Genomic DNA, 22951 nt, shown 5'->3' on the forward strand with positions numbered 1-22951 from the left:
AACTATCTTCGATAGGAATAGTAGTGCGCTTGTTTAGAGTAGAAACTGCCCCCTCGACCTTAGGGACTGTCTGCCATAAGTCCTTTCTGGGGTCGACCATAGGAAATAATTTCTTAAATATAGGAGGGGGAACAAAAGGTATGCCGGGCTTCTCCCACTCCTTATTCACTATGTCCGCCACCCGCTTGGGTATAGGAAAAGCGTTGGGGTGCACCGGAACCTCTAGGAACTTGTCCATCTTGCATAATTTTTCTGGAATGACCAAGTTGTCACAATCATCCAGAGTAGATAACACCTCCTTAAGCAGTGCGCGGAGATGTTCTAATTTAAATTTAAATGTCACAACATCAGGTTCAGCCTGTTGAGAAATTTTTTCTGAATCTGAAATTTCCCCATCTGACAAAACCTCCCTCATGGCCCCTTCAGATTGGTGTGAGGGTATGACAGAACAATTATCATCAGCGCCCTCCTGCTCTTCAGTGTTTAAAACAGAGCAATCGCGCTTTCTCTGATATGCAGGCATTTTGGCTAAAATATTTGCTATGGAGTTATCCATTACAGCCGTCAATTGTTGCATGGTAATAAGCATTGGCGCGCTAGAAGTACTAGGGGCCTCCTGCATGGGCAAAACTGGCGTAGACACAGAAGGAGATGATGTAGAACCATGTCTACTCCCTTCACTTGAGGAATCATCTTGGGCAATTTCATTATTTGTGGCAGTACTGTCCTTACTTTGTTTGGACGCTATGGCACAATTATCACACAATTTTGAAGGGGGAGACACATTGGCTTTCATACATATAGAACATAGCTTATCCGAAGGCACAGACATGTTAAACAGGCTTAAACTTGTCAATAAAGCACAAAAACCGTTTTAAAACAAAACCGTTACTGTCTCTTTAAATTTTAAACAGAGCACACTTTATTACTGAATATGTGAAAATATATGAAGGAATTGTTCAAAATTTACCAAAATTGCACCACAGTGCCTTAAAGCATTAAAAGTATTGCACACCAATTTTCAGAGCTTTAACCCTTAAAATAAGGAAACCGGAGCCGGTTACAGATTTAACCCCTATACAGTCCCAGCTACAGCCTTTGCTGTGACTTTACCAAGCCCAGAGGGGAATACGATACCAAATGACGCCTTCTAGGAACTTTTCCAACTACTCTCAGGTCCTCACACATGCATCTGCATGTCTTGCACTCAAAAACAACTGCTCAGTAATGGCGCGAAAATTAGGGTCAGCCTACAACTGGGAAGGCCCTTCCTGACTGGAAAAGGTGTCTAACATAGTGACTGACGTTAAAAAACGTTCCCCAAGTTTATAAGTGTGAATTATCAGCATAAACATGTATAAAATGTCCAATAAAGCAATCGATTTAGCCCATAAAAGTGTCTACCAGTTTTATAGCCCATATTAAAGTGAAGGTAAAGTCTTGCGTTCTGGATACCAAATATCAACCTATCATCAAAAATCATTATGATGTTCATTCATCAAAATATATGCAAACACAATAATAAGCTTTATTTTTTACTTGTTTGACCCGCTCCGTTTCTGCTCTTCAATCCGCCCGTCATAGTGCCTTCAGTGATTGACATTTTCTCACTCCTATCGTTATTTTACCCCCATGGCGTCCTGCCCCTTTTCTATTTCGTCATCGCCATCTTATGCGCATGCGTTAATGCAAACAGCGCATCATCATTGGCATGCTCGTTCACGGAACGCGCATGCGTTCTTATTTCTCCCCGTTCATTGTAACAGTGAATTGACAGCATCGCTATCACTTTGATTATTGAAGCACCTCTTCCAAAAGTACTAACCGGTAATTATGATACCGCAGCGCAGCTCACATACTAATTATTGACAATCACTATTTATTATTCAACAATCTGGCTATCAATTTTTTAGATTCTAATATGCCTTCTTTGCAAACTAGCTACCGCGGGCAAGAATATTTGCATGATACAGCACCATAAAACTACAAACAACTGCTTATTTGTGAAATAGAATGCTCTGCAAATATTAACGTTGTACATGTTATAAAATACACATCGCTAATATATATATGTCTGGATACTGAGTTACGGCAAGTACTTGAACGCATGCGCCATTGAGCTGCGGATACGCATGCGCAGTTGAAGTATATTACGGGTGCACGAGCGTAGTCCGATGCTAACAGAGAAAGCTACGTCATCCGATATGAACAAGGAAGTGTTGATGGGGCGGAGCGTATAGCGCAAACGGCGGTAGATTATAATTACTATTTATATGTGAATGTATATATTTTAAAACATATAAAATAAGCGACTGCAATAATTGTAAGATTAGTTTTAACAATAAGTCTTGTGAATTTGAAAAATTGACCTTCACTTTAAGCCCTTTATTCTGTTTGAGACTAAGAAAATGGCTTACCGGTCCCCATGAGGGGAAATGACAGCCTTCCAGCATTACACAGTCTTGTTAGAAATATGGCTAGTCATACCTTAAGCAGAAAAGTCTGCTAACTGTTTCCCCAACTGAAGTTACTTCATCTCAACAGTCCTATGTGGAAACAGCAATCGATTTTAGTTACTGTCTGCTAAAATCATCTTCCTCTCACAAACAGAAATCTTCATCTTTTTCTGTTTCAGAGTAAATAGTACATACCAGCACTATTTTAAAATAACAAACTCTTGATAGTAGAATAAAAAAACTACAACTAAACACCACATACTCTTAACCATCTCCGTGGAGATGTTGCCTGTGCAACGGCAAAGAGAATGACTGGGGTGGGCGGAGCCTAGGAGGGACTATATGGCCAGCTTTGCTGGGACTCTTTGCCATTTCCTGTTGGGGAAGAGATATTCCCACAAGTAAGGATGACGCAGTGGACCGGACACACCAATGTTGGAGAAACAGCTCTATACAGCATTACTTATCTCTGTACAGTATAACACAGCTCTATACAGCATTACTTATCTCTGTACAGTATAACACAGCTCTATACAGCATTACTTATCTCTGTACAGTATAACACAGCTCCATACATCAATACTTATCACTGTACAGTATAACACAGCTCTATACAGCATTACTTATCTCTGTACAGTATAACACAGCTATATACAGCATTATGCATCTCTGTACAGTATAGCAGCTCTATACAGCATTACTTATCTCTGTACAGTATAACACAGCTCTATACAGCATTATGTATCTCTGTACACTATAACACAGCTCTATACAGCATTATGCATCTCTGTACACTATAACACAGCTCTATACAGCATTATGTATCTCTGTACAGTATAACACAGCTCGATACAGCATTACTCATCTTTGTACAGTATAACACAGCTCTATACAGCATTGCTCATCTCTGTACACTATAACACAGCTCTATACAGCATTACACAGCTCTGTACAGTATAACAGCTCTATACAGCATTACTCATCTCTGTACAGTATAACACAGCTATATACAGTATTACTCATTTCTTTACAGTATAACACAGCTCTATACAGCATTACAGAGCTCTGTACAGTATGACACAGCTCTATACAGCATTACTCAACTTTGTACAGTATAACACAGCTCTATACAGCATTACTTATCTCTGTACAGTATAACACAGCTCTAAACAGCATTATGCATCTCTGTACAGTATAACACAGCTCTATACAGCATTATGCATCTCTGTACAGTATAACACAGATCTATACAGCATTACTCATCTCTGTACAGTATAACACAGCCTATACAGCATTACTCCTCTCTGTACAGTATAAAACAGCTCTATACAGCATTATTCATCTCTGTACAGTATAACACAGCTCTATACAGCATTACTCATCTCTGTACAGTATAACACAGCTCTATACAACATTACTCATCTCTGTACAGTATAACACAGCTCTATACAACATTACACAGCTCTGTACAGTATAACACAGGCAGCTCTATACAGCATTACTCATCTCTGTACAGTGTAACACAGCTCTATACAGCATTACTCATCTCTGTACAGTATAACACAGTTATATACAGCATTACTCATCTCTGTACAGTATAACACAGCTCTATACAGCATTACACAGCTCTGTACAGTATAACACAGCTCTATACAGCATTACTCATCTCTGTACAGTATAACACAGCTATATACAGCATTACTCATCTCTGTACAGTATAACACAGCTCTGTACAGTATAACACAGCTCTATACAGCATTACACAGCTCTGTACAGAATAACACAGCTCTATTCAGCATGTCTCATCTCTGTACAGTATAACACAGCTAACTACAGCATTACTCACCTCTGTACAGTATAACAGAGCTCCATACAGCATTATGCATCTCTGTACAGTATAACACAGCTCTATACAGCATTACTCATCTCTGTACAGTATAACACAGCTCTATACAGCATTACACAGCTCTATACAGTATAACACAGCTCTATACAGCATTACTCATCTCTGTACAGTATAACACAGCTCTATACAGCATTACACAGCTCTGTACAGTATAACACAGCTCTATACAGCATTACTCATCTCTGTACAATATAACACAGCTCTATACAGCATTACTCATCTCTGTACAGTATAACACAGCTCTATACAGAATTACTCATCTCTGTACAGTATAACACAGATCTATACAGCATTACTCATCTCTGCATAGTATAACACAGCTCTATACAGCATTACTCATCTCTGTACAGTATAACACAGCTCTATACAGCATTACTCATCTCTGTACAGTATAACACAGCTCTATACAGCATTTTTCCTCTCTGTACTGTATAACACAGCTCTATACAACATTACTCATCTCTGTACAGTATAACACAGCTATATACAGCATTACTCATCTATGTACAGTATAACACAGCTCTGTACAGTATAACACAGCTATATACAGCATTACTCATCTCTGTACAGTATAACACAGCTCTATACAGCATTGCACAGCTCTGTACAGTATAACACAGCTCTATACAGCGTTACTCACCTCTGTACAGTATAACATAGCTATATACAGCATTACTCCTCTCTGTACAGTATAACACAGCTCTATACAGCATTGCACAGCTCTGTACAGTATAACACAGCTCTATACAGCATTACTCATCTCTGTAAAGTATAACACAGCTCGATACAGCATTACTCACCTCTGTACAGTATAACACAGCTCGATACAGCATTACTCCTCTCTGTACAGTATAACACAGCTCAATACAGCATTACTCCTCTCTGTACAGTATAACACAGCTCTATACAGCATTACTCCTCTCTGTACAGTATAACACAGCTCTATACAGCATTACTCATCTATGTACAGTATAATACAGCTCTATACAGCATTACTTATCTCTGTACAGTATAACACAGCTCTAAACAGCATTACTTATCTCTGTACAGTATAACAGCTCTATACAGCATTACTTATCTCTGTACAGTATAGCAGCTCTATACAGCATTACTTATCTCTGCACAGTATAACACAGCTCTAAACAGCATTACTTATCTCTGTACAGTATAACACAGCTCTATACAGCATTACTTATCTCTGTACAGTATAGCAGCTCTATACAGCATTACACAGCTCTGTACAGTATAACACAGATCTATACATTACACAGCTCTGTACAGTATAACACAGCTCTATACAGCATTACTCATCTCTGTACAGTATAACACAGCTCTATACAGCATTACACAGCTCTGTACAGTATAACACAGCTCTATACAGCATTACTCATCTCTGTACAGTATAACACAGCTTTATACAGCATTACACAGCTCTGTACAGTATAACACAGCTATATACAGCATTACTCATCTCTGTACAGTATAACACAGCTTTATACAGCATTACACAGCTCTGTACAGTATAACACATCTTTATACAGCATTACTCATCTCTGTACAGTATAACACAGCTCTGTACAGTATAACCCAGCTATATACAGCATTACATATCTCTGTACAGTATAACACAGCTCTATACAGCATTAGTTATCTCTGTACAGTATAACACAGCTATATAGAGCATTACTTATCTCTGTACAGTATAACACAGCTTTATACAGCATTACTTATCTCTGTACAGTATAACACAGCTTTATACAAAATTACTTATCTTTGTAAAGTATAACACAGCTCTATACAGCATTACTTATCTCTGTACAGTATAACACAGCTCTATACAGCATTACTCCTCTCTGTACAGTATAACACAGCTCTATACAGCATTACTCCTCTCTGTACAGTATAACACAGCTCTATACAGCATTACTCATCTATGTACAGTATAACACAGCTCTATACAGCATTACTCATCTATGTACAGTATAACACAGCTCTATACAGCATTACTTATCTCTGTACAGTATAGCAGCTCTATACAGCATTACACAGTTCTGTACAGTATAACACAGCTCTATACAGCATTACTCATCTCTGTACAGTATAACACATCTTTATACAGCATTACTAATCTCTGTACAGTATAACACAGCTTTATACAGCATTACTTATCTCTGTACAGTATAACACAGCTCTATACAGCATTACTCATCTCTGTACAGTATAACACAGCTCTATACAGCATTACTTATCTCTGTACAGTATAACACAGCTCTATACAGCATTACACAGCTCTGTACAGTATAACACAGCTCTAAAAAGCATTACTTATCTCTGTACAGTATAACACAGCTCCGTACAGCATTACTTCTCTCTGTACAGTATAGCAGCTCTATACAGCATTACTCATCTCTGTACAGTGTAACACAGCTCTATACAGCGTTACTTATCTCTGTACAGTATAACACAGATATATACAGCATTACACAGCTCTGTACAGTGTAACACAGCTCTATACAGCATTACTTATCTCTGTACAGTATAACACAGCTCTATAGAGCATTACTCATCTCTGTACAGTATAACACAGCTATATACAGCATTACTCATCTCTGTACAGTATAACACATCTTTATACAGCATTACTAATCTCTGTACAGTATAACACAGCTTTATACAGCATTACTTATCTCTGTACAGTATAAAACAGCTCTATACAGCATTACTTATCTCTGTACAGTATAACACAGCTCTATACAGCATTACTCATCTCTGTACAGTATAACACATCTTTATACAGCATTGCTTATCTCTGTACAGTATAACACAGCTCCGTACAACATTACTTATCTCTGTACAGTATAGCAGCTCTATACAGCATTACACAGCTCTGTACAGTATAACACAGCTCTATACAGCATTACTTATCTCTGTACAGTATAGCAGCTCTATACAGCATTACACAGCTCTGTACAGTATAACAGCTCTATACAGCATTACTTATCTCTGTACAGTATAACACAGCTCTATACAGCATTACTTATCTCTGTACAGTATAACACAGCTCTATACAGCATTACTCATCTCTGTACAGTATAACACAGCTTTATACAGCATTACTCATCTCTGTACAGTATAACACAGCTCTATACAACATTACACAGCTCTGTACAATATAACACAGCTTTATACAGCATTACTTATCTCTGTACAGTATAACACAGCTTTATACAGCATTACTTATCTCTGTACAGTATAACACAGCTTTATACAGCATTACTTATCTCTGTACAGTATAACACCGCTTTATACTGCATTACTTATCTCTGTACAGTATAACACAACTCTATACAGCATTACTTATCTCTGTACAGTATAACACCGCTTTATACAGCATTACTCATCTCTGTACAGTATAACACAGCTCTATACAGCATTACTTATCTCTGTACAGTATAGCAGCTCTATACAGCATTACACAGCTCTGTACAGTATAACACAGCTCTATACAGCATTACTCATCTCTATATAGTATAACACAGCTCTATACAGCATTACACAGCTCTGTACAGAATAACACAGCTCTATACAGCATTACTCATCTCTGTACAGTATAACACAGCACTATACAGCATTACTCATCTCTATACAGTATAACACAACTCTATACAGCATTACTCATCTCTGTACAGTATAACACAGCTCTATAAAGCATTACTCATCTCTGTACAGTATAACACAGCTCTATACAGCATTACACAGCTCTATACAGCATTACACAGCTCTGTACAATATAACACAGCTATATACAGCATTACTAATCTCTGTACAGTATAGCAGCTCTATACAGCATTACTTATCTCTGCACAGTATAACACAGCTCTAAACAGCATTACTTATCTCTGTACAGTATAACACAGCTCTATACAGCATTACTTATCTCTGTACAGTATAGCAGCTCTATACAGCATTACACAGCTCTGTACAGTATAACACAGATCTATACATTACACAGCTCTGTACAGTATAACACAGCTCTATACAGCATTACTCATCTCTGTACAGTATAACACAGCTCTATACAGCATTACACAGCTCTGTACAGTATAACACAGCTCTATACAGCATTACTCATCTCTGTACAGTATAACACAGCTTTATACAGCATTACACAGCTCTGTACAGTATAACACAGCTATATACAGCATTACTCATCTCTGTACAGTATAACACAGCTTTATACAGCATTACACAGCTCTGTACAGTATAACACATCTTTATACAGCATTACTCATCTCTGTACAGTATAACACAGCTCTGTACAGTATAACCCAGCTATATACAGCATTACATATCTCTGTACAGTATAACACAGCTCTATACAGCATTAGTTATCTCTGTACAGTATAACACAGCTATATAGAGCATTACTTATCTCTGTACAGTATAACACAGCTTTATACAGCATTACTTATCTCTGTACAGTATAACACAGCTTTATACAAAATTACTTATCTTTGTAAAGTATAACACAGCTCTATACAGCATTACTTATCTCTGTACAGTATAACACAGCTCTATACAGCATTACTCCTCTCTGTACAGTATAACACAGCTCTATACAGCATTACTCCTCTCTGTACAGTATAACACAGCTCTATACAGCATTACTCATCTATGTACAGTATAACACAGCTCTATACAGCATTACTCATCTATGTACAGTATAACACAGCTCTATACAGCATTACTTATCTCTGTACAGTATAGCAGCTCTATACAGCATTACACAGTTCTGTACAGTATAACACAGCTCTATACAGCATTACTCATCTCTGTACAGTATAACACATCTTTATACAGCATTACTAATCTCTGTACAGTATAACACAGCTTTATACAGCATTACTTATCTCTGTACAGTATAACACAGCTCTATACAGCATTACTCATCTCTGTACAGTATAACACAGCTCTATACAGCATTACACAGCTCTGTACAGTGTAACACAGCTCTATACAGCATTACTCATCTCTGTACAGTATAACACATCTTTATACAGCATTACTTATCTCTGTACAGTATAACACAGCTCTATACAGCATTACACAGCTCTGTACAGTATAACACAGCTCTAAAAAGCATTACTTATCTCTGTACAGTATAACACAGCTCCGTACAGCATTACTTCTCTCTGTACAGTATAGCAGCTCTATACAGCATTACTCATCTCTGTACAGTGTAACACAGCTCTATACAGCGTTACTTATCTCTGTACAGTATAACACAGATATATACAGCATTACACAGCTCTGTACAGTGTAACACAGCTCTATACAGCATTACTTATCTCTGTACAGTATAACACAGCTCTATAGAGCATTACTCATCTCTGTACAGTATAACACAGCTATATACAGCATTACTCATCTCTGTACAGTATAACACATCTTTATACAGCATTACTAATCTCTGTACAGTATAACACAGCTTTATACAGCATTACTTATCTCTGTACAGTATAAAACAGCTCTATACAGCATTACTTATCTCTGTACAGTATAACACAGCTCTATACAGCATTACTCATCTCTGTACAGTATAACACATCTTTATACAGCATTGCTTATCTCTGTACATGATAACACAGCTCCGTACAACATTACTTATCTCTGTACAGTATAGCAGCTCTATACAGCATTACACAGCTCTGTACAGTATAACACAGCTCTATACAGCATTACTTATCTCTGTACAGTATAACACAGCTCTATACAGCATTACTTATCTCTGTACAGTATAACACAGCTCTATACAGCATTACTCATCTCTGTACAGTATAACACAGCTTTATACAGCATTACTCATCTCTGTACAGTATAACACAGCTCTATACAACATTACACAGCTCTGTACAATATAACACAGCTTTATACAGCATTACTTATCTCTGTACAGTATAACACAGCTTTATACAGCATTACTTATCTCTGTACAGTATAACACAGCTTTATACAGCATTACTTATCTCTGTACAGTATAACACCGCTTTATACTGCATTACTTATCTCTGTACAGTATAACACAACTCTATACAGCATTACTTATCTCTGTACAGTATAACACCGCTTTATACAGCATTACTCATCTCTGTACAGTATAACACAGCTCTATACAGCATTACTCATCTCTGTACAGTATAACACAGCTCCGTACAGCATTACTTATCTCTGTACAGTATAGCAGCTCTATACAGCATTACACAGCTCTGTACAGTATAACACAGCTCTATACAGCATTACTCATCTCTATATAGTATAACACAGCTCTATACAGCATTACACAGCTCTGTACAGAATAACACAGCTCTATACAGCATTACTCATCTCTGTACAGTATAACACAGCACTATACAGCATTACTCATCTCTATACAGTATAACACAACTCTATACAGCATTACTCATCTCTGTACAGTATAACACAGCTCTATAAAGCATTACTCATCTCTGTACAGTATAACACAGCTCTATACAGCATTACACAGCTCTATACAGCATTACACAGCTCTGTACAATATAACACAGCTATATACAGCATTACTAATCTCTGTACAGTATAACACAGCTTTATACAGCATTAGTTATCTCTGTACAGTATAACACAGCTTTATACAGCATTAGTTATCTCTGTACAGTATAACACAGCTTTATACAGCATTACTAATCTCTGTACAGTATAACACAGCTCTATACAGCATTACTAATCTCTGTACAGTATAACACAGCTCTATATAGCATTACACAGCTCTGTACAGTATAACACAGCTCTATACAGCATTACTTATCTCTGTACAGTATAGCAGCTCTATACAGCATTACACAGCTCTGTACAGTATAACACAGCTCTATACAGCATTACTTATCTCTGTACAGTATAACACAGCTCTATACAGCATTACTCATCTCTGTACAGTATAACACAGCTTTATACAGCATTACTCATCTCTGTACAGTATAACACAGCTCTATACAACATTACACAGCTCTGTACAATATAACACAGCTTTATACAGCATTACTTATCTCTGTACAGTATAACACAGCTTTATACAGCATTACTTATCTCTGTACAGTATAACACAGCTTTATACAGCATTACTTATCTCTGTACAGTATAACACAGCTTTATACAGCATTACTTATCTCTGTACAGTATAACACCGCTTTATACTGCATTACTTATCTCTGTACAGTATAACACAACTCTATACAGCATTACTTATCTCTGTACAGTATAACACCGCTTTATACAGCATTACTCATCTCTGTACAGTATAACACAGCTCTATACAGCATTAATCATCTCTGTAAAGTATAACACAGCTCCGTACAGCATTACTTATCTCTGTACAGTATAGCAGCTCTATACAGCATTACACAGCTCTGTACAGTATAACACAGCTCTATACAGCATTACTCATCTCTATATAGTATAACACAGCTCTATACAGCATTACTCATCTCTATACAGTATAACACAACTCTATACAGCATTACTCATCTCTGTACAGTATAACACAGCTCTATAAAGCATTACTCATCTCTGTACAGTATAACACAGCTCTATACAGCATTACACAGCTCTATACAGCATTACACAGCTCTGTACAATATAACACAGCTATATACAGCATTACTAATCTCTGTACAGTATAACACAGCTTTATACAGCATTAGTTATCTCTGTACAGTATAACACAGCTTTATACAGCATTAGTTATCTCTGTACAGTATAAAACCGCTTTATACAGCATTAGTTATCTCTGTACAGTATAACACAGCTCTATACAGCATTACTAATCTCTGTACAGTATAACACAGCATTATACAGCATTACACAGCTCTGTACAGTATAACACAGCTCTATACAGCATTACACAGCTCTGTACAGTATAACACAGCTCTATACAGCATTACACAGCTCTGTACAGTATAACACAGCTCTATACAGCATTACTCATCTCTGTACAGTATAACACAGCTCTATACAGCATTACACAGCTCTGTACAGTGTAACACAGCTCTATACAGCATTACTCATCTCTGTACAGTATAACACATCTTTATACAGCATTACACAGTTCTGTACAGTATAACACAGCTCTATACAGCATTACTCATCTCTGTACAGTATAACACATCTTTATACAGCATTACACAGTTCTGTACAGTATAACACAGCTCTATACAGCATTACTCATCTCTGTACAGTATAACACATCTTTATACAGCATTACACAGTTCTGTACAGTATAACACAGCTCTATACAGCATTACTCATCTCTGTACAGTACAACACATCTTTATACAGCATTACACAGTTCTGTACAGTATAACACAGCTCTATACAGCATTACTCATCTCTGTACAGTATAACACAGCTTTATACAGCATTACACAGTTCTGTACAGTATAACACAGCTCTATACAGCATTACTCATCTCTGTACAGTATAGCAGCTCTATACAGCATTACACAGCTCTGTACAGTGTAACACAGCTCTATACAGCGTTACTCATCTCTGTACAGTATAACACAGCTATATACAGCATTACACAGCTCTGTACAGTGTAACACAGCTCTATACAGCATTACTTATCTCTGTACAGTATAACACAGCTCTATAGAGCATTACTTATCTCTGTACAGTATAACACAGCTCTATACAGCATTACTCATCTCTGTACAGTATAACACAGCTTTATACAGCATTACTTATCTCTGTACAGTATAACACATCTTTATACAGCATTACTCATCTCTATATAGTATAACACAGCTCTATACAACAGCATTACTTATCTCTGTACAGTATAACACATCTTTATACAGCATTACTCATCTCTATATAGTATAACACAGCTCTATACAACAGCATTACTCATCTCTGTATAGTATAACACAGCTCTATACAACAGCATTACTTATCTCTGTACAGTATAACACAGCTCTATACAGCATTACTCATCTCTATATAGTATAACACAGCTCTATACAGCATTACACAGCTCTGTACAGTATAACACAGCTCTATACAGCATTACTCATCTATGTACAGTATAACACAACTCTATACAGCATTACTCATCTCTGTACAGTATAACACAGCTCTATACAGCATTACACAGCTCTGTACAATATAACACAGCTATATACAACATTACTAATCTCTGTACAGTATAACACAGCTTTATACAGCATTACTTATCTCTGTACAGTATAACACAGCTTTATACAGCATTAGTTATCTCTGTACAGTATAACACCGCTTTATACTGCATTACTTATCTCTGTACAGTATAACACAGCTTTATACAGCATTACTTATCTCTGTACAGTATAACACAGCTTTATACAGCATTAGTTATCTCTGTACAGTATAACACAGCTTTATACAGCATTACTCATTTCTGTACAGTATAACACAGCACTATACAGCATTACACAGCTCTGTACAGTGTAACACAGCATTACTCATTTCTGTACAGTATAACACAGCACTATACAGCATTACACAGCTCTGTACAGTGTAACACAGCTTTATACAGCATTACACAGCTCTGTACAGTATAACACAGCTTTATACAGCATTAGTTATCTCTGTACAGTATAACACCGCTTTATACTGCATTACTTATCTCTGTACAGTATAACACAGCTTTATACAGCATTAGTTATCTCTGTACAGTATAACACCGCTTTATACAGCATTACTTATCTCTGTACAGTATAACACAGCTTTATACAGCATTACTAATCTCTGTACAGTATAACACAGCTCTATACAGCATTAGTTATCTCTGTACAGTATAACACAGCTTTATACAGCATTACTTATCTCTGTACAGTATAACACAGCTTTATACAGCATTACTTATCTCTGTACAGTATAACACAGCTTTATACAGCATTACTTATCTCTGTACAGTATAACACAACTCTATACAGCATTACTAATCTCTGTACAGTATAACACAGCTTTATACAGCATTACTTATCTCTGTACAGTATAACACAGCTTTATACAGCATTACTTATCTCTGTATAGTATAACACAGCTTTATACAGCATTACTCATTTCTGTACAGTATAACACAGCACTATACAGCATTACACAGCTCTGTAAAGTGTAACACAGCTTTATACAGCATTACACAGCTCTCTACAGTATAACACAGCTCTATACAGCATTACTTATCTCTGTACAGTATAACACAGCTATATACAGCATTACTAATCTCTGTACAGTATAACACAGCTTTATACAGCATTACTAATCGCTGTACAGTATAACACAGCTTTATACAGCATTACTTATCTCTGTACAGTATAACACAGCTTTATACAGCATTACTAATCTCTGTACAGTATAACACAGCTTTATACAGCATTACTTATCTCTGTACAGTATAACACAGCTTTATACAGCATTACTAATCTCTGTACAGTATAACACAGCTTTATAAGGCATTACTTATCTCTGTACAGTATAACACAGCTTTATACAGCATTACTTATCTCCGTACAGTATAACACAGCTTTATACAGCATTACTAATCTCTGTACAGTATAACACAGCTCTATACAGCATTACTTATCTCTGTACAGTATAACACAGCTCTATACAGCATTACTTATCTCTGTACAGTATAACACCGCTCTATACAGCATTACTCATCTCTATACAGTATAACACAGCTCTATACAGCATTACTCATCCCTGTACAGTATAACACAGCTCTATACAGCATTACTTATCTCTGCACAGTATAACACAGCTCTATACAGCTTTAAACAGCTCTGTACAGTGTAACACAGCTTTATACAGCATTACTTATCTCTGTACAGTATAACATAGCTCTATACAGCATTACAGCTCTGTACAGTTTAACACAGCTCTATACAGCATTACACAGCTCTCTACAGTGTAACACAGCTTTATACAGCATTACACAGCTCTGTATAGTATAACACAGCTCTATACAGCATAACTCATCTCTGTACAGTATAACACAGCTCTATACAGCATTACTCATCTCTGTACAGTATAACACACCTCTATACAGCATAACTCATCTCTGTAAAGTATAACACAGCTCTATACAGCATTACTCATCTCTGTACAGTATAACACAGCTCTATACAGCATTACACAGCTCTGTACAGTGTAACAGCTTTATACAGCATTACACAGCTCTGTATAGTATAACACAGCTCTATACAACAGCATTACTTATCTCTGTACAGTATAACACAGCGCTATATAGCATTACTTATCTCTGTACAGTATAACACAGCTTTATACGGCATTACTCATCTCTGTACAGTATAACACAGCTCTAAACAGCATTACTCATCTCTATACAGTATAACACAGCTCTATACAGCATTACTCATCCCTGTACAGTATAACACAGCTCTATACAGCATTACTTATCTCTTCACAGTATAACACAGCTCTATACAGCTTTAAACAGCTCTGTACAGTGTAACACAGCTTTATACAGCATTACTTATCTCTGTACAGTATAACATAGCTCTATACAGCATTACAGCTCTGTACAGTTTAACACAGCTCTATACAGCATAACTCATCTCTGTACAGTATAACACAGCTCTATACAGCATTACTCATCTCTGTACAGTATAACACAGCTCTATACAGCATTACAGCTCTGTACAGTTTAACACAGCTCTATACAGCATAACTCATCTCTGTACAGTATAACACAGCTCTATACAGCATTACTCATCTCTGTACAGTATAACACAGCTCTATACAGCATTACTCATCTCTGTACAGTATAACACACCTCTATACAGCATAACTCATCTCTGTAATGTATAACACAGCTCTATACAGCATTACACATCTCTGTACAGTGTAACACAGCTTTATACAGCATTACACAGCTCGGTATAGTATAACACAGCTCTATACAGCATTACTTAACTCTGTACAGTATAACACAGCTCTATACAGCATTACTTATCTCTGTACAGTATAACACAGCTCTATACAGCATTACACAGCTCTGTACAGTATAACACAGCTCTATACAGCATTACACAGCTCTGTACAATGTAACACAGCTTTATACAGCATTACACAGCTTGGTATAGTATAACACAGCTCTATACAGCATTACTTAACTCTGTACAGTATAACACAGCTCTATACAGCATTACTTATCTCTGTACAGTATAACACAGCTCTATACAGCATTACTCATCTCTGTACAGTATAACACAGCTCTATACAGCATTACACAGCTCTGTTCATTGTAACACAGCTTTATACAGCATTACACAGCTCTGTACGGTATAACACAGCTCTATACAGCATTACTTATCTCTGTACAGTATAACACAGCTCTATACAGCATTACTTGTCTCTGTACAGTATAACACAGCTTTATACAGCATTACTCATCTTTGTACAGTATAACACAGCTCTATACAGCATTACACAGCTCTGTACAGTATAACACAGTTCTATACAGCATTACACAGCTCTGTACAGTATAACACAGCTCTATACAGCATTACATAGCTCTGTACAGTATAACACAGCTCTATACAGCATTGCACAGCTCTGTACAGTATAACACAGCTCTATACAGCATTACTCATCTCTGTACAGTATAACACAGCTGTATACAACATTACACAGCTCTGTACAGTATAACACAGATGTACAGCGCTATATAGCATTACTTATCTCTGTACAGTATAACACAGCTTTATACGGCATTACTCATCTCTGTACAGTATAACACAGCTCTATACAGCATTACTTATCTCTGTACAGTATAACACAGCTCTATACAGCATTACTTATCTCTCTGTACAGTATAACACAGCTTTATACAGCATTATACAGCTCTGTACGGTATAACACAGCTCTATACAGCATTACTTATCTCTGTACAGTATAACACAGCACTATACAGCATTACTTATCTCTGTACAGTATACACACCTTTATACAGCATTACTCATCTCTGTACAGTATAACACAGCTCTATACAGCATTACACAGCTCTGTACAGTATAACACAGTTCTATACAGCATTACACAGCTCTGTACAGTATAACACAGCTCTATACAGCATTACACAGCTCTGTACAGTATAACAAAGCTTTATACAGCATTACTCATCTCTGTACAGTATAACACAGCTTTATACAGCATTACTTGTCTCTGTACAGTATAACACAGCTCTATACAGCATTACTTATCTCTGTACAGTATAACACAGCTCTATACAGCATTACATAGCTCTGTACAGTATAACACAGCTCTATACAGCATTACACAGCTCTGTACAGTATAACACAGCTCTATACAGCATTACTTATCTCTGTACAGTATAACACAGCTCTATACAGCATTACATAGCTCTGTACAGTATAACACAGCTCTATACAGCATTACACAGCTCTGTACAGTATAACACAGCATTATACAGCATTACACAGCTCTGTACGGTATAACACAGCTCTATACAGCATTACTCATCTCTGTACAGTATAACACAGCTTTATACAGCATTACACAGCTCTGTACAGTATAACACAGCTCTATACAGCATTACTTATCTCTGTGCAGTATAACACAGCTTTATACAGCATTACACAGCTCTGTACAGTATAACACAGCTCTATACAGCATTACTCATCTCTGTACAGTATAACACAGCTCTATACAGCATTACTCATCTCTGTACAGTATAACACAGCTTTATACAGCATTACTCATCTCTGTACAGTATAACACAGCTCTATACAACATTACACAGCTCTGTACAGTATAACACAGCTCTATACAGCATTACTCATCTCTGTACAGTATAACACAGCTTTATACAGCATTACTCATCTCTGTACAGTATAACACAGCTCTATACAACATTACACAGCTCTGTACAGTATAACACAGCTCTATACAGCATTACTCCTCTCTGTACAGTATAACACAGCTTTATACAGCATTACTCCTCTCTGTACAGTATAACACAGCTTTATACAGCATGACTTATCTCTGTACAGTATAACACAGCTCTATAGAGCATTACTCATCTCTGTACAGTATAACACAGCTCTATACAGCATTACTTATCTCTGTACAGTATAACACAGATCTATACAGCATTACTTATCTCTGTACAGTATAACACAGCTTTATACAGCATGACTTATCTCTGTACAGTATAACACAGCTTTATACAGCATGACTTATCTCTGTACAGTATAACACAGCTCTAAACAGCATTACACCGCTCTGCATAGTATAACACAGCTTTATACAGCATAACTCATCTCTGTACAGTATAACACAGCTCTATACAGCATTACACAGCTCTATACAGAATTACACAGCTCTATACAGTATAACACCGCTCTATACAGCATTACTTAGCTCTGTACATTTTCTATAGAGTATAACAAAACTCTGTACAGTATAACAATGTTCTATAAAATATAACAAAGCCCTATACAGTATAAAAATGTTCTATAAAGTATAACAAAGCTCTGTACAGTATAACACAGCTCTATACAGCATTACACAGCTCTATACAGCATTACACAGCTCTCTACAGTATAACACAGCTCTATACAGTATTACTTAGCTCTGTACATTTTCTATAGAGTATAACAAAACTCTGTACAGTATAACAATGTTCTATAAAATATAACAAAGCCCTATACAGTATAAAAATGTTCTATAAAGTATAACAAAGCTCTGTAGAGTATAATAATTTTCTATAAAGTATAACAAAGCTCTGTGCAGTATATATATATATATATATATATATATATATATATATATGTTCTATAAAGTATAACAAAGCTCTCTACAGTATAACAATGTTCTATAAAGTCTAACAAAGCTCTGTACAATAAAGTCTAACAAAGCTCTGTACAGTAAAACAATGTTCTATAAAGTATAACAAAGCTCTTTATAGTATATAGATGTTCTATAAAAATTTACAAAGGTCTGTACAGTATAGAGATGTTCTACAAAGTTTTACAAAGCTCTGTACAGTATAACAATGTTTTATAAAGTATAACAAAGCTCTGTACAGTATAACAATGTTTTATAAAGTATAACAAAGCTCTGTACAGTATAACAATGTTCTATAAAGTCTAACAAAGCTCTGTACAGTATAACAATGTTTTATAAAGTATAACAAAGCTCTGTACAGTATAACAATGTTTTATAAAGTATAACAAAGCTCTGTACAGTAAAACAATATTTTATAAAGTATAACAAAGCTCTGTACAGTATAATAATGTTCTATAAAGTATAACAAAGCTCTGTACAGTATAACAGTGTTCTATAAAGTATAACAAAGCTCTGTACAGTATAACAATATTCTATATAAAGTATAACAAAGCTCTCTACAGTATAACAATGTTCTATAAAGTATAACAAAGCTCTGTACAGTATAGCAATGTTCTATAAAGTATAACCAATCTCTGTACAGTATAACAATGTTCTATAAAGTATAACAAAGCTCTGTACAGTATAATAATGTTCTATAAAGTATAACCAATCTCTGTACAGTATAATAATGTTATATAAAGTATAACTAAGCTCTGTACAGTATATAGATGTTTTATAAAGTTTTACAAAGCTCTGTACGGTATATAGATGTTCTATAAAGTATAATAAATCTCTACACAATATAACAATGTTCTATAAAGTATAACAAAGCTCTGTACAATATAACAATGTTCTATAAAGTATAACAAAGCTCTGTACAGTATAACAATGTTCTATAAAGTCTAACAAAGCTCTGTGCAGTATAGCAATGTTCTATAAAGTATAATAAAGCTCTGTACAGTATAACAATGTTCTATAAAGTATAACAAAGCTCTGTACAGTATAATAATGTTCTATAAATTATAACAAAGCTCTGTACAGTATAACAATGTTCTATAAAGTCTAACAAAGCTCTGTACAGTATAACAGTGTTCTATAAAGTATAATAAATCTCTATACAATATAACAATGTTCTATAAAGTATAACAAAGCTCTGTACAGTATAATAATGTTCTATAAAGTATAACCAATCTCTGTACAGTATAATAATGTTATATAAAGTATAACTAAGCTCTGTACAGAATATAGATGTTTTATAAAGTTTTACAAAGCTCTGTCTGGTATATAGATGTTCTATAATGTATAATAAATCTCTACACAATATAACAATGTTCTATAAAGTATAACAAAGCTCTGTACAATATAACAATGTTCTATAAAGTATAACAAAGCTCTGTACAGTATAACAATGTTCTATAAACTATAACAAAGCTCTGTACAGTATAACAATGTTCTATAAAGTATAACAAAGGTCTGTACAGTATAACAATGTTCTATAAAGTATAATAAAGCTATGTACAGTATAACAATGTTATATAAAGTATAATAAAGGTCTGTACAATATACCAATGTTCTATAAAGTATAACAAAGCTCTTTACAGTATAACAATGTTCTATAAAGTATAACAAAGCTTTTTACAGTATAACAATGATCTATAAAGTATAACAAAGCTCTGTACAGTATAACAATGTTCAATAAAGTATAACAAAGCTCTGTACAGTATAACAATGTTCTATAAAGTATAACAAAGCTCTGTACAGTATAACAGTGTTCTATAAAGTATAACAAAGATCTGTACAGTATAACAATGTTCTATATAGTATAACAAAGCTCTGTACAGTATATAGATGTTTTATAAAGTTTTACAAAGCTCTGTACGGTATATAGATGTTCTATAATGTATAATAAATCTCTACACAATATAACAATGTTCTATAAAGTATAACAAAGCTCTGTACAATATAACAATGTTCTATAAAGTATAACAAAGCTCTGTACAGTATAACAATGTTCTATAAAGTATAATAAAGCTATGTACAGTATAACAATGTTCTATAAAGTATAACAAAGCTCTGTACAGTATAACAGTGTTCTATAAAGTATAACAAAGATCTGTACAGTATAACAATGTTCTATAAAGTATAACAAAGCTCTGTACAGTATAACAATGTTCTATATAGTATAACAAAGCTCTGTACAGTATATAGATGTTCTATAAAGTATAACAAAGATCTGTACAGTATAACAATGTTGTATAAAGTATAACAAAGCTCTGTACAGTATAATAATGTTCTATAAAGTATAATAAAGCTCTGTACAATATATCTATGTTTTATAAAGTATAACAAAGATCTGTACAGTATAACAATGTTCTATAAAGTATAACAAAGCTCTGTACAGTATAACAATGTTTTATAAAGTATAACAAAGCTCTGTACAGTATAACAATGTTCTATAAAGTATAACAAAGCTTTGTACAGTATAATAATGTTCTATAAAGTATAACAAAGCTATGTACAGTATAAAGATGTTCTATAAAGTATAACAAAGCTCTGTAGAGTATAACAATGTTCTATAAAGTATAACAAAGCTCTCTACAGTATAACAATGTTCTATAAAGTATAACAAAGCACTGTACAGTATAACAATGTTCTATAAAGTATAACAAAGCTCTGTACGGTATAACAATGTTCTATAAAGTATAACAAAGCTCTGTACAGTATAATAATGTTCTATATAGTATAACAAAGCTCTGTACAGTATATAGATGTTCTATAAAGTATAACAAAGCCTGATACAGTATAATAATGTTCTATAAAGTATAACAAAGCTCTCTACAGTATAACAATGTTCTATAAAGTATAACAAAGCTCTGTACAGTATATAGATGTTCTATAAAGTATAATAAAGCTCTGTACAGTATAACAGTGTTCTATAAAGTATAACAAAGCTCTGTACAGTATTTTAATGTTCTATAAAGTATAATAAAGCTCTGTACAGTATAACAGTGTTCTATAAAGTATAACAAAGCTCTGTACAGTATTTTAATGTTCTATAAAGTATAGCGAAGCTCTGTGCAGTATATAGATGTTCTATAAAGTATAATAAAGCTTTGTACATTATAACAGTGTTCTATAAAGTATAACAAAGCTCTGTACAGTATAACAATGTTCTATAAAGTATAACAAAGCCCTATACAGTATAAAAATGTTCTATAAAGTATAACAAAGTTCTATAAAGTATAACAAAGCTCTCTACAGTATAACAATGTTCTATAAAGTATAACAAAGCTCTATACAGTATATATATATATATATATATATATATATATATATATATATATGTGTTCTATAAAGTATAACAAAGCTCTCTACAGTATAACAATGTTCTATAAAGTATAACAAAGATCTGTATAGTATAATAATGTTCTATAAAGTATAATAAAGCTCTGTACAGTATATAGATGTTGTATAAAGTTTTACAAAGCTCTGTACAGTATATCTATGTTCTATAAAGTATAATAAATCTATGTACAGTATAACAATGTTCTATAAAGTATAACAAAGCTCTGTACAGTATAACAATGTTCTATAAAGTATAACAAAGCTCTGTACAGTATATGCATTTTCTATAAAGTTT

At 34.8% G+C, this 22951-nt stretch overlaps 1 protein-coding gene across 1 annotated transcript in view; it reads right to left on the reverse strand.

The window, feature by feature from the left end:
• The window catches only part of SYNGAP1 (synaptic Ras GTPase activating protein 1), a 620999-nt gene that overhangs the window by 339694 nt on the left and 258354 nt on the right, over positions 1 to 22951 (reverse strand). The gene's annotated exons all lie outside the window — the stretch shown is intronic.

This window comes from Bombina bombina, chromosome 7, assembly GCF_027579735.1.
Source record: "Bombina bombina isolate aBomBom1 chromosome 7, aBomBom1.pri, whole genome shotgun sequence".
In the NCBI taxonomy this organism is placed as follows: domain Eukaryota; kingdom Metazoa; phylum Chordata; class Amphibia; order Anura; family Bombinatoridae; genus Bombina; species Bombina bombina.